Raw genomic sequence first — 14,861 nt, 5'->3', positions numbered from 1 at the left:
AAAAAAATTAGTCAGTGCTCACAAAATATGAAGACATATTATCTATAATTTATTTTTGGTAAAGGGGAGAATTCTAAATGAAAGTTAATTCATTTTCCCCTAGAAGACATATTAATGCCTTCTATAAACTTCTTAAATTGCTAAGTAGAAAAATGTTAGAATATTAAAGGCTGTAAATATTCTTTAAGTGGATGTAATATTGAAGAACCTTCTATACTTTACTGAATAGATATTGAAGAAGTGACCATACTAATCAACTAATATTCAGTTATTGAAGGGTTTGCTAAAAATCATTGCCATTTAGAATTTTAGCTTATTGGTTCTTAGAATTCTTTTAAATTACAATTTGGGGCCAATCAGTGTAATATGGAGTTGAAATGAAATGATATACTGTTTTATTTTTGTTCTTTTTATTATTTAAACTAATAAAGAACACCCTCACATACTGCATTTGCACAAATAAAAATGATTTATAAACATGCATTGAGCTAGATAGTGTTCAAATTATATGTATTTAATCTTCACAAAACTCTTAGAGGAAAGTATTCTTACTCTCATTTATGCAAGAGGAGACTGAGTCAGAGAGAGATTTCTTTTTCTCAAAGCAGTTTTCCCAAGGTCAAATAGTTATAAGTGAAAGAGCCAGTATTAGAACCCAAGCAGTCTGCTAACTAATTTTTAACCATTATGCTTTGCCACCTCAATGAAAAAAACCTATGAATACTAAAAAATCAATTTTTATTTCTGTGAAATGTGTACCTACATGTAGTTGAAAGAACCAGATGGTTCTAGGAGGCTTTATGAAGATTAATCCCCTTGGAAATTTTCCTCATTTCCTATTTCTAGAAGCAACCACTTTCAGTGTTTTTAAGAAATTCTTTTGGTGTTTTCATCCATATCTCTAAATAGCATGTGTCATTGCTACTTCTCCATATTTCCAATTTTGACCTTTTTTTTATTGACTTTCCCCCATATAAGCTGGGGATTTGGCTGTCTTTTATACATCTCACCACACATCTTTTTGTTACATCAGTATTCTGTGTGGGGGGGGGTCCCATGACTATGTGCATGCTACTGATGAATGAATTATCAAGTATCCTTGGTTTCCTTTCTCTCACAGATCTTCATTCTCCTGTCATTAACAATAATTGAGTCATTCATTTTATTGCTTTATTTATTATGAGTTTAACATAATTTATCCCCAAGCTCTCACCAGTTACATCAATACTCCCTTAAAGGTTGGTTGATTTCTAGGCTTGCCACATAGCTCCTGTCTGGGAAACTCTCTTCACCATGATTCTCGGGCTACCTTTTGCATCTCCTTGGGGCAGGAACCCCTGTTCTTGTAAACCATGCATATTCTGCCTTGAGTTATTGCTCTGGCTTGATGGAACACATTTTCCATTAATTACATGAGGAAAGGTACACAGGAGAAAACTTTTGAGATCTTCTCTGAAAACTTGCTTCTTTTATTAAGTGAGTTGATACTTTAAAAATTGCTTGGAAAACTACCTGGCACATAATAAGCCAAAGATATATGTCTAGTAAATAATTTTACCTTCATCGTTGCCTGATAATTTGAAAAGCCACTGTATTTTAGGTTGTAAAATAATTTTTTTTCCTCAGAAACTTGGAAAAATTGTTCCATTGTCTTTTAGGTTCCATTATGGAGTTTGAGAAATCTAACACCTTTCTGACTTTTTATCTTTTATTTACTCATTTTAAATTTCATAACAGGGGTGCAGTTTTCCTTCTTTCTGCTGAGCACTTCGTGGGCCTTTTCAATCTAGATATGCATAGCTTTCAACTCTACACATTGTTTTCTTTTCTTTCTTTTTTTTTTTTTTTTTGTTGGTTTTGGTTTTTTGAGAGAGAGAGTGTGTGCAAAGGAGAGACAGAAATTTAGGCAGGCTCTATGCCCCATGCAGAGCCCGTTGTGGGGCTTGACCTCATGACACATGGAATCATGACCTGAGCTGAAATCAAGAGTTAGTCTCTTAATCAGTGGAGCCACGCAGGTACCCCAAATCGTAAATGTTTTTGAATTGTCTTTGCTGACTTGTCCTATCTCCTCACACCTACTTCTTTTGTCTCTTCTTTCTGGCTCTCTTTTTGTTTTGATTCCAGACTCCCTGATTGTCCAATATTCTTTCTTTTTTCATATTTTTATATGTTTTATTATTTTTTTCTAATATCTAGGGATTTCTTCTACTTTACCTTCCAACTCTTTTACTGGAACTTTTCATTTCTGCTGTCTTTTTTGTACTTCAATACTTTTTCCTCTGTGTTGTTACTTGGCATATTGTTTGTCGATCATGAATGCAGTACTATTTATCTCTGATGATGTTAATGCTAGTTAATTTGAAATGTTCTTCTCTTAATGGAGTCCTTGTATCTTCCTTCTGGTTACAGATTTACTTTGGGTTTATTTTACATTACAAGCTTCCCCCACATGTTTTAATCTGGCTCTTCACTCATTTAAGAGCTGAATTAAAAAAAAAAAGCACTAGTTGAAGGTTCTGTGCAAACGGGGATGTAATGGTTGACAGCGAAATTCACTGTAGAGTAATCTGGGCCATTCTTTTGGTAAACACTTGACTGTCATTAGCTTTATTTTATTTTAGTTGGTTTCCTTAGAAAATAGTCTTCAGAGCTCCTGTCCAGAATGTAAGTACATCTTTCAGCATTGTTTGCTATATAAACTTTCACTTCTTTCCCCTAACATCAGTATGAAATTTGCATTCAGTTGTGCATGATATTCCTCAATGTAGACCATAAGTGTCCCATCTCTCTTGAATTGGTAGAGGGGCAGTCATGTAACTGAGAAGAATAGGGAAGATGATCTGGCTGTCTCTACTTAAAAAAAAAATTAAACATTTATTTTTGAGAGACAGAGACAGAATGTGAGCAGGAGAGGGGCAGAGAGAGAGGGAGACAGAATCCATGGTAGGCTCCAGGCTCTGAACTGTCGGCACAGAGCCCAATACGAGGCTCAAACTCATAAACTGAGAGATCATGACCTGAGCCCAAGTCAGGACACCTAGTTGACTGAGCCACCCAGGTGCCCCAGGATGTCTCCACTTCTAAGAAGATTTTCAACTCACTTTTACCTGCCACTCTTAGGGGTGTCTGCTGTTATCAGTTCCTGAGCCTTTTGGGTTCTGTGATGCAAAATTGTTTCTTGGCTTTTCTGAGTTGGATTCAACTTTGTCAAATCTGAAAAGTAAGTCAGCACACCTTCCTCTGCTTCCCAGCTTCCTAAATTTTGTTTTCTCTTTTGTCATTCTCATTGCTCTTATAGGAATACCATTTAAAAACCCCAAAAACTTAAGTATAGCTTTATTGGGTTTCAAGAAGGAGTTGATGCAAGTACATACATTCAACCACTAATCTTGGAAATTAGTTTATGAAAACTTTTAGTTTTGTATAGTTATCACTTTATCTGTTAGATGCCTGAAAGCCTATCATGGTGATTGAGTTTTTGTGTGAGACTCTCCCTTCCCTGCCCAGGGATGAGAGGAGAAAGGTATGGGGGAGAGGAGCCCACAGAGACATAAAAAAGCATAGAAGAAGGGGCACCTGGGTGGTTTATTTGGCTGAGCTCCCAACTTTGGTTCAAGTCATGTTCTCATGGTTCATGTGTTCAAGCCCCACCTCTGGCTCACTGCTCTCCTGTCAGCAAAGAGCCGACTTCAGATCTTCTGTCCTCCTTTCTCTGCCCCTCCCCATTTTGTGCTCTCCCCAAAATAAATGAGTATTTAAAAAAACACAGAAGAAGAACAGCAGTATGATATAGGGGATAAGAGGACAAGCTTAGATGGAAGAGACGTGAGTTTGACTCTCCCCCTCACTAGGCAGGAGTTCTTAATCCTCCTGGCATACCGCTTTCCTGTTTATAATGTGATGAGAATAACACCTCCTTCGTCGTTGCATCTTTCACACACCCTGGATGTGGTGCCCAGTAGAGGCCATTTTCCATCTTGAGTTAAGGGAGGGCATTTGCAGGCAGAGGATGAAGGGAATCCATTTGAGGACATTTGCATAATTACACCTGCTTTGTAACATTGACCAGAGATCAACCAGTTGGCTGAACTAGTTGGAATTCAGAAAGCTTCCTCTAATTTCCAGATTCTATAGTTACTATGATAACCTTATTGGGAAAAAAAATGGGTCATACGGCCTTAACAAGTGTAGAGCATGCTTTATACCTATGATTTAGGGAAAATTGAAAGTGGGACTTTTTGAGAAAACACACAGTGTATGGTTGCCTGAGCTGATGTCAAGCATTATGAGATCTGTCTGTTTTGAACTAAAAAATTAGATGGAACAGAGAGGAGGACTCCATTGACTTATGCCTCCAATCACTATTAACTCAAAGAGATTTTCTCCAGATCCTGGTTGAAAGGAAAGCCTCTCAAGTGCAGAGCAGTTGAAGAAAAGTATGATAATCACACTTGTGAATAGTTCTTGGAAGATTGCAATCCTCCTAGGTAGGCAGAAAGAATTCAAAGTGGCATAATCCAGGCCCTAGGTAACACAGAAGTATTTAATAGAGTTGTTCATGTGGCTGTCAAGTTTAGTGAGAAGGGAAGATATAAGTTGTTTGTAATTTACCTTTAATCTGGAGTATTTACCTGTTGTCTTTTCAGGAAAGGCTAAGGTTGTCGCTTAATCATCAGATTCATAAATGCCATTGTTTTATACAAAACCAAACCAAAAAACAACCAGAAAACAAAAACTCAGGAATAAGGTGAGCTCCTCATCCCCACCTCAGCACCCTTTTTGCTAGGAGTGGATTTTTACCTTTACTAATGAAAACTAAAGCCAAACAGCTCTTAGTGTAAAAAGAAGTGTGGCTCTTCTTCAAAGGGATTCTGCATTGGATTTGGTATTGTATCTTATGGACTCCCTTTTGGAAAACAAGGAATGCATTTTGGGATTGCATTAAATTTGGCCACATCTATCAGCTCTTCTGTGGTTGTTAGTGATGGAAGGACAGGAGGGAAATTGCATGAATTGTGCAATAGAGAAAATGGAACAAAGTAAGTCTCCGTTGATCTTTTTAGAAAAATTATTGATAAAACAGTGTTCATAATCAGTTGATTCTGTAGGACAACATGGAGTGGATTTTGAGAGTTTTCTTAGAGTGTGTTAAAATTGCTGCTTTCAGTGAGGCAAAGCTTTAGTATAAAGTGCTCTTGGATGTTGAAAATGTACTGTTTTTTAAGTGCATGTTTTCCTTTTTAAAGTGGTATCTTTCAATATCTTGTATTTTTATTTCAAAAACCTTAAATGTTTCTGCCTTCAGGATATCATAAACTTCCTTAGTTTCCCATTCAAGATTCCCCACCCTCTGATCCTAATTTAATTTACCCACGTGTCTGCCACTTTTCCTATGTAAATGCTTCCTTTCAGCCAAATGGGGATGGTTACTAGACCCTACAGGCCTTTCAATTTTGCTTCCATCTCACAAATTATCTCCTTTCCTCTGTATTTATCTGCTGCTAGCTTTCCTTTATGATTTGGCCAGAGCCCTTTCCCTAACCACCCTAGCTCAGGGACAGCATGTCCTAGTTGGGTTAATCAGGACCCATTTAGCAATAATTTCCATTTCACATTTAGACACATTTCATTTAATTCTGCTTGGAATGTAAGCTCCTAGAAGGCAGCAAGTTTTCTGTTTGTTTCATAGCATTTTTATCTTTTCTGATGCTGAAAGATCCACTTATATATTGATTGCTTGTGTTGTCTATCTGTCATGTAATTTCTGCGGTCTCCTCTCATCAGAGTATAAGTTCCAAAAGAGGTTGTGAATCTTGCAAAAGCTGCTAAGGTCATATATGGCAGACAATTTGGCTCTGGGACTTTCGCTCTCAGTCACTAATCAGTGCAGCCTAACAATGGTTGTCAATGACTTCATCATTGCCAATTCTGATTTTACTTATTCCCTGGATTGGACACTGACACTGCTGAGCACTCATTCTTTGAACATTTTGCTTCTCTTGGCTTCTATGACATCTTTTTAGCTCTCTCCTCCTCCTCCCTCCCAGATCACTTCTCTAGTCCTCTAACAGTTCAAAATTGATAGTCTCCAGTTTTGTCCCCGTCATTTTTCTGTGCTCTGGCTGCAATCCTCTTTCTAGCCTAGCACTTCTGGACCTCAGTGGTATGACACATTACAGTGTCAGAATCAGTAATGACATATGTCAAAACTACTCACCTATTCATAAAGCATTAAGTTACAAGCACTTGCAAGTGATTTACTTTTTAAAATAGACTCACCTCAGAGTTACCATTATAAGGATGTCAGACTTATTTGCATGTCAACAGTATGTGCTTGCTTGTGTGAGGAAAGGTGGAGTTAGAGTTAGCTGGAAGAGACTTGCTTATAATTCATAGCCTATTTTATATTTGCTGAAAGTATCTATGGACTTTGGTTATTGATGTGTCATTGATAGTTACAGAAATTTTGAGATATTATTTGTAAACTGTGGATTTATAGTTGTGCTTATTTCCTTGAATTTACCCACAGATACATTTTTAATAACAGAGGTGAAGAAAGCATGCATATGCATTTATCTCTGCATAGCCTAGAAATGAGATTGCAGTCCAGTTACAATTCCAAATCAAAGGCAATACAATCAGCCTAATGACATGTGCAAGATTATTTATATTAACATCATAAATAATATAAATATTATGTAGTATGCTTTTTAATCATAAAATGAGTTTTTTATTATTATATGCTTTCTCATATTACTTGTAAACCTCTGGATTTGACTTAAAAAATTTTTTTTAATGTTTGTTTATTTTTGAGAGACAGAGACAGAGAATGAGAGGGGGAGGGGCAGAGAGAGAGGGAGACACAGAATCTGAAAGAGCCTGCAGGCTCTAAGCTCTTAGCACAGAGCCCCATGTGGGGCTTGAACCCACGAATCGTAAGATCATAACCTGAGCTGAAGTCAGCAGCTTAGCCAACTGGGTAGTTGGCCAAAAAAGTAGTTTTACGTAATTTTTATGTTAGTCATATATACTTTTCCCTCAAAAAAAATTATGATTTGAGATGATTAAGAGATAATTTTACTAATGTTTTACTATTAAAAATGCTTTTGAAGATATGACCTATAAAAATAGCTTAGGAATACTTTGCTTTATTTGGTCAGCCGCTCTTATTCATATTTCTGTATGTTTGGTTTGCATTACAATCTGAGTGTATGCCTAGGAGTGTGTCTCCTATGGTTGCCACTCATCACCCGTCACAGCAGAGGAAAAGTGGACCCTCTGCTCGAGGCTGTGTCATATACTCCTCCGTGACTCTCTCCCTATGTTGATGACCCCTCAATTTCTCTCATTACCCACCATCTTTTCTCTGGAGCTGCAGACTCATTTATTGACTTACCCACTGGATATCTTTATGTGGATTTCCTACAGTCTCCCCAAACATGTCATACCTGAAACTGAGCTCATTTTCTACCCTATTCCCCTGACCCAACTGCTTCCCCCCGCCCCTCAGTGTTATGCATTTTCATCAATGATATCATTTATCCAGTCCACTAAAGACATTAAGAATAAGATTCAATGTCTCTCAGGTCATTAGTCCTGTTTTTATCTCCAAAATCTCTCTGAAATTATTTCTCTCCTTCTTCATTGCCTATACTGTAATACAACTGCCCATCATTTCCCACTGGGACCATTTCATAGCCTAGTGGTTCTCAAGCTTCAATGTATATCAGAATCAGTGAAACACAGATTGTTGGATTCTGACGCCAGACTTCCTGCTTCAGTAAGTCTAACGATAGAGCCAAGAAAATACGTTTATAACCAGTTTGTGGTAATCCTGATGCTGCTGGTCCGGGGATCACTTTCTGAGAACAGCAGTGATAACCTCTTAATTGGCCTCTCTGCCACCATGTTAGGCTCCTTACTGTTTATTCTCTAAAGGATATATTTTAAAATTTAAATATTATCTCTGTACTTGACTTAAGCCCTTACGTTGTCTTAACATTACACTTATGACAGACTTAGTTGAAGTCTTACCCCTTGAATATGTAAAACCCTAGCACTCCGGTTATTCTTTCACCTGTACAACATATTGTTGGAGGTTTTTTTGTTGTTGTTGTTCCACTGAGTTTAAGAACCTCTTCAATTGTCCATGTATGTTTGTAGATCAACCTGGCTATTAAAATCTCAACCACCATACACTTTATAATCCCATTCTCAGGGCTTCCGTCCTGCTTCATTCACACCTTTGAAAGATTGATCTTCCCCATGTGAGGAAGAGATTGGTGTGTATCCTTATGTAAGAGTGGCCCATTGGTAGAAACAAAACTGTGTAGCTGAGCTTGAGTCATTTATCTTCCAGTATTCTCCCCTGGTATTGTCATCTGCTCTGGCCTTTGGCCCTGGTGGTGGACAGCTATTATCTTTCTTATGTTACATATTAAGTGACAAGCAGGTACTCAGCTGGTTCCTACTCAAAAGCTGTTTTTATATCATGTTTAGGAGGAAGAAGCTGTACTGCTTCTTTTATTTACTCTCAGTAGGCTGCCTGGCTCTATCTGACTGGACCTTGTGAGGGGGTAAAGATAGGCCCTTGCTACTCAAAATGTGGCAAAGAGGCCAGTAGAATCTGTATCACTAGGGAGCACTTTAGAAATGCAGAATCTGCACTCTTCCCTCAACAGAACTCTTTACTTTGAATCTGCATTTCAATGAGATCCTAGGGTGATCAAGTTTGAGAAGCACTGGCCTAGGCCTCTATGACTCTTGGACCTGCTCACCTTACCTGTTACTGTTCTCTATTAATTCATAATTGTATGAATTTGTAAGATCTGAGCTAGCCAGTTTCTTCATCTATAAAATGGGGACTGTAATGCCTACCTTGGCAGATTCTGACGATGTACTTAAAATCTCCAACACAGCACTTTAGACGTGGTGAGTTTCTGTAGTGGTAGCCAGTACTAAATCTGGATCTTCATCCTCTTGGATTTTAACAGCTTTTGGAAGTCTTCATAAGTAAAACCCCTACTTCCCCAAAAACTTGCATGGGGGGAGCATTGATGCCTGAAAGTTAAGTAAGAATGGGATTATGGCTCATTTATAACACAAAGATATGCCTAATTTTTAATTAAATGGCACAGCTGGGATAGCTTTGGGAAGCACAGAGGTTGCTTGCTTTACAGAGTTGAATTGTTAATTTCTAGAAATACCTCGATATTAATGCTAGTAACTCTGAGATAGGAACATGCATTTAAAGACACTGACATTTACAGTTGAGAAGGGACATGCTAATAAAAAACAGAGGGATGCTACCACAACACATTAGAATGGCTAAAATTAGGAATACATCCTCAAGTGTTGGTGAGGATTTGAAGAAGCTATAATTCTCTTTCATTGTTGGTGGAGATATAAAACATTACAATCATTTGAGAACAGTGTTTGGCAGTTTCTTAAAGGGTTAAGAATAAAATGGAACGGACTCTAATAGGCAGAAAATGAGTGAGGACAAAGTTGAACTAAATAACATCATCATGAATGGGGTATAATTGACATCAGTAGACTATTTTACCCAATAAGAGTAGAATGTACATTTTTCTCAAACTTACGTGAGATATTCAGTAAGGCAGACCACATTCTGGGCCATAAAACACACTTTAACAAATTCAAAATAATTGAAACAAATACAGTCTGCTCTGAGACCACAATGGAAAAAAACTAGAAATCGGTAACAGAAAGATAGCTAGAAAATCCCAAAATTAATAGAGATTAAACAGCACATTTCTAAATAACATGTGGGTAAAAGAAGAAATCTCAAGAAAGTTAAATATAAAAATATTTGAACAAAATGAAAATGAAAACACAGCTTATCAAACAGAAAAGAAAAAAGAAAACACAGCTTATCAGAATCTTGTGGTATATAGTAAATGAAGTACTTAGAGGGAAATGTTAGTGGTGAATGAATTTGATGGAAATGAAGAAAGATCTATAATCAGTAATGTAAGGCTCTACCTTGGAAAACTATAAAAAGACCAAGTGTAAGTAAGCATAAAAAATATTAAGAATTGAAGCATTAACCGATGAAATTAGAAACAGAAAATCAGTCAAGGAAATCAATAAAACCAAAAGCTGACTCTTTGTAAAGATCAATAAAATTGATAAACTTTAAAGGATAACTAAAAAAGAAAAGAGAGAAAGGACACAAATTACTAATATTGGAAATGAAAGGAGGGACATTACTATAAATATGATGGATATTAGGGAGGATAATAAAGGAATATTATGTCCAACTTTATGCCCATGAATTTGATAACCTGGACAAAATCGAACAATTCTTCAAAATACATAATTTGTCACAACTCATATAAGAAGCAATCTGAATAAACCTATATATGTTTTAAAAATTGAATCAATAATTAATAACCTTCTAAAACAGAAATCACCAGGACCAGATGGGTTCACTGGTGAACTCTACAAGGAAATTATACCGAGGTGCCTGGGCGGCTCAGATAAACATCTGACTTTATCTCAGCTCAGTTCATGATCTCATGGGTTTGTAAGATTGACACCCACGTCAGACTCTGCATCAACAGCACAGATTCTCTTTCCCTCTCTCTGCCCCTCACCCGATAATGTACTCTCTTTCTTTCTAAATAAATAAATAAACTTAAAAAAAAGAAATGAAATTCTATACAGTATATGCCAGCGGGTAGAAGCAGAGAAAATACTCCTTACTCTTTCCATAAGGTCAACATTACCCTACTAACAAAACCAGACAAAGACATTATAAGAACAGAAAATGACAGACCAGTCTCTCTCATGAGCAAAGATGTAAAAAATCTTTAACAAAATATTAGCAAAGTGAATCCAACAATGTAGAAAAAGAATTACACACCATAATTGAAATATACCCCAAGTATGCAGTGCTGGTTCAGCAATCAAAAATCTGTTAATGTAATCCATCACTTTAACAGGATGAAAAAGGAAAAAATCACATGATTATATCACTTGATATAGGAAAGCATTTTACAAAATCCAACATCCATTCATGATACAAGCTCTTAGTAAATTAGGAATAGAGGGGAATTTCACTAACTTGATAAAGAAGAGCCACATACAATCTACTACTAACACCATATTTGAGAAACACAAAGTTTTCCCACAAAGATCAGGTACAAGCTAAAGATGTCTCTTCTTACCACACCTTTTCAATATTATACTGGAATTTCTAGCTAATGCACTAAGACAAAAAAAAGGAGATTAAAGGTATACATTAAAAAGGAAGCAATTGTTTTTGTTTGCAGACAATAAGATCATCTGTGTAAAAAATGTGAATGAATCAACAAAAAAACTAGAACCAATAAGTGATTATAGCAATATTTCAAGATAGGAGTTTACTACACAAAACTCAGTTGCTTTCTTATGTACCAGTAATAAATAAATCAGTGACATTTAAAGTACAATATCATTTATGTTGGCATTCTGCAAAATTAAATACTAAGGTATAAATAAAAAATATGTACAAGCTCTATATGAGGAAAACTATAAAACTCTGATGAATAAAATCAAAGAAGAACTAAATAAATTGAGATATTTTCTATTCATGGATAGGATGGCTTAATATTGTCAAGTTATCATTTCTTTCCAACTTGCTCTATAGATTCAATGCAAATGTAATCAGAATCCAGGAAGTTATTTTATGGATATCAACAAAGTGACGCCACAGTGTATATGGGGAGAGGCATAATAAACCCACAAGAGTCAACACAGTATTGGAGAAGAGCAAAGCTGGAAAACTTACAACCCTCAACTTCAAGACTTACTATAAAGTTACACTAATTAAGATAGTGTTCTTGGCAGAAAAACAGATGAATAAATCTGTGGAAGAGAATAGGGAGCCCAGAAATGGTCAACTGTACTCTGGCAAAGGATCAAAACCAATCTAATGGAGCAAAGATAGTCTTTCAACAAATAATGCCAGGAACAAGGGGACATACCCATGTAGAAAAATTAATCTAGACATAGACCTTAAATCCATCACTAAAATCAACTCCAAATGGTTCATAGCTGTATGTGTAATATGCAAAACTATAAAACTTCTAAAAGATAATGTTGGAGAAAATCTAGAGGATCTTAGGTATGGTGATGACTTTTTATAGACAACACTAAAGTCAGGATCCATGAAAGAAGTGATAAAAAAAAAGATGGACTTCATTAACATTAAAAACTTCTACTCTAAAAAAAAGACAGTGTCAAAACAATGAGAAGCCACAGATTGGGGGAAAGGGCCCATCTGAAAAAAGACTGGCATCCCAAATATGTAAAACTCTACAATAAGAAAACAAACAACTCATTTACAAAATGGGCCAAAGCTTGATAGATAACATATCAGAGAATATGGTAAATAAGCATATAAAAAGGTACTTTACAGTTATATCTCATTAGGGAAATGCAAATTAAGACAATGAATTATCACTACATGCCTATTAGAATGACTAAAATCTTGAACACTGACAAAAAATTCTAACAAGGATGTGGAACAATGGGAATTTTCATTAATTCCTGGTGAAAATTCAAAATGGTACAACCACTTTGGAGGACAGTTGATCACTTTCTGGCAAAACTAATCATACTTTTACAATAGGATACAGAGGTTCTTGTTATTTATTTTTACTCAAGTAAGTTGAAAACTTGGGTCCACATAAAACCTGCATATATTTATTTATAATTACCAAAATTATAGCAGCTTTATTTATGATTACCAAAAATTGGAAACAGTCAAGATGTCCTTCAGTAGGTGAATATATAAACTAGTACATCCAGACAATAGTATATTATTCTGTGCTAAAAAGAAATGAAATATCAATCCATGAAAAGATGAGGTAACCTTAAATGCATATTACTAAATTAGTGGAGCCAATCTGAAAAGGCTACATACAATGTGATTTCAATTATATGACATCCTGGGGTAATGCAAAACTATGGAGCCACTAAAAAGAGCAGTGGTTACCAGGGGGTAGAGGGAGGGAGTGATAAGTAAGCAAAGCAGAGCAGCGTGTTTAGGGCTGTGAAAGAATATTGTATGACACAATAGTGGTAGATACACTTCCTTATACATTTGTCCAAACTCAGAAATTATTACACTAGGAGTGAACTCTAAACTATGGACTTTGTGTGGAAATGTTGTGTCAATGTAGGTTCATCAGTTGTAACAAAGGTGCCACTGTGGTGCATTATTTTGATAGTGGGAGTGAATTTTATGAGATATAGATGCTGTCTGTGAAATCTCTGAATCTGCTACTCAGTTTTGCTGTGAACCGAAAACTTCTCTAAAATGTAAAGCCTATTTTTTAAAAAAAGGTATATCATGTAGAGGTTAGCATGTTGAATAAATATATTTTCTATATGATACTTCACATCTCTTCTTGGCTAGCTCTCTCTCACTGCAGTAGAATGTCTGTCAGAATAGAATACAAGGTGGAGGAGAGAGTTGTGACCTACACAAGAATTATGGATCTAGAATTCTGCTAAAAGAAGCCAATTCAAAACAAGAGGAAGATTGTGTAATTTTACATAAATTAACCTCTCCTTAATGATCATGGCCCTGAAGATGCTGACAGCTGCCAGTTGCTCTGTGAAGGCTATATTGCAACCTTCTACTCTCTGCCATTCTTAGGAGATTTTATTTGGCCATGAGACCTTGCTGAGGAGCTTCTCTTTTAAACACTCTATTCCTCCATCAGCCAAGTATGGTGGGTGACACACTGTGACAGTTATTCCTGGGGATGGCATTGGACCCAAACTTATGCTGCATGTTAAGACTGTGTTCAGGCATGCCTGTGTGCCTGTGGACTTCGAGGAGGTGATAGTGAACCCCATTTCTTCTAAAGAAGACATTCACAATGCCATCATGGCAGTCCATCAAAACTGTGCGGCCTTGAAGGGCAACGTCGAAACTGACCACAACCTGCCACCATCTCACAAATCCCGCAACAACATGTTTCGCACCATGCTAGATCTCTTTGCCAACGTGATCCGTTTTAAGAGTCTGCCAGGAGTGGAGACGAGGCACAAGAATGTTGAAATCATAGTTGTTTGGGAAAACACAGAGGGTGAATACAGCAACTTGGAGCACAAGAGTGTGAAAGGAGTGCTTCGGAGCCTGAAGATCATTACCAAGGCCAAGTTGTTGCACATTGCTGAATATACCTTCCAGCTGGCCCAGGAGACGGGGCACAAGAAAGTGATGGCTACGCACAAGGCCAACATCATGAAACTGGGAGACAGTCTCTTCCTCCAGGGTTGTAGGGAGGTGGCCTCTCGCTATCCTCAGCTCACTCTCAAAGGCATGACTGTGGATAACACCACCATGCAGCTGGTATCCCGGCCCCAGCAATTTGATGTAATGGTGATGCCCAATCTTTATGGCAACGTTGTCAACAACGTCTGCACAGGGTTGGGTGGGGGAGCAAGCCTCGTGCCTGGTGTGAACAGTGGCCACACATATGTAGTGTTTGAAACAGCCTCAAGGCAATCAGGCAAGAATTTAGCCAATAAGAATATAGCCTATCCCGGCTGCCATGCTTCTGCCAAGCTGTATTATGCTGGATTACCTCAAGCTCCACTCCTGTGCCACCTCCATTTGCGCTGCAGTCTTGGCATCCATGGAGAACAAAGGTGTCCCTACTCCAGACGTTGGAGGTCAGAGTACCACATTGGATATCATTTATAATATACTAAACCACATCAGTACTGTCAATTAAATGGTCATGCCTTGGAGGCTGAGCCACATCCAAGTCCTTCTCACTCCTCACCTTACTCTTCTCACTTAGAAACCTGCTTGGCTAGTGTGGACTTTGGAATAA

The 14,861-nt window shown here is 37.1% G+C and overlaps 1 protein-coding gene, 1 long non-coding RNA gene and 1 pseudogene across 5 annotated transcripts in view; 2 read left to right on the top strand and 1 right to left on the bottom strand.

The window, feature by feature from the left end:
* NELL1 (neural EGFL like 1) overlaps positions 1 to 14,861 on the top strand; it is an 890,650-nt gene that overhangs the window by 573,112 nt on the left and 302,677 nt on the right. The window lies entirely within an intron of this gene.
* LOC115271603 overlaps positions 1 to 14,861 on the bottom strand; it is a 33,555-nt gene that overhangs the window by 8,518 nt on the left and 10,176 nt on the right. For both annotated transcript variants that reach the window (XR_003900021.1, XR_003900020.1), the window contains exon 2: positions 8,881 to 9,063. This is a non-coding gene — a long non-coding RNA (uncharacterized LOC115271603). The remainder of the gene's footprint in view (positions 1 to 8,880; positions 9,064 to 14,861) is intronic.
* LOC115271600 lies at positions 13,589 to 14,759 on the top strand (annotated as a pseudogene).

Source organism: Suricata suricatta, chromosome 11 (assembly GCF_006229205.1).
Source record: "Suricata suricatta isolate VVHF042 chromosome 11, meerkat_22Aug2017_6uvM2_HiC, whole genome shotgun sequence".
Lineage (NCBI taxonomy): Eukaryota > Metazoa > Chordata > Mammalia > Carnivora > Herpestidae > Suricata > Suricata suricatta.
This window is presented reverse-complemented; position numbering and strand designations above follow the sequence as displayed.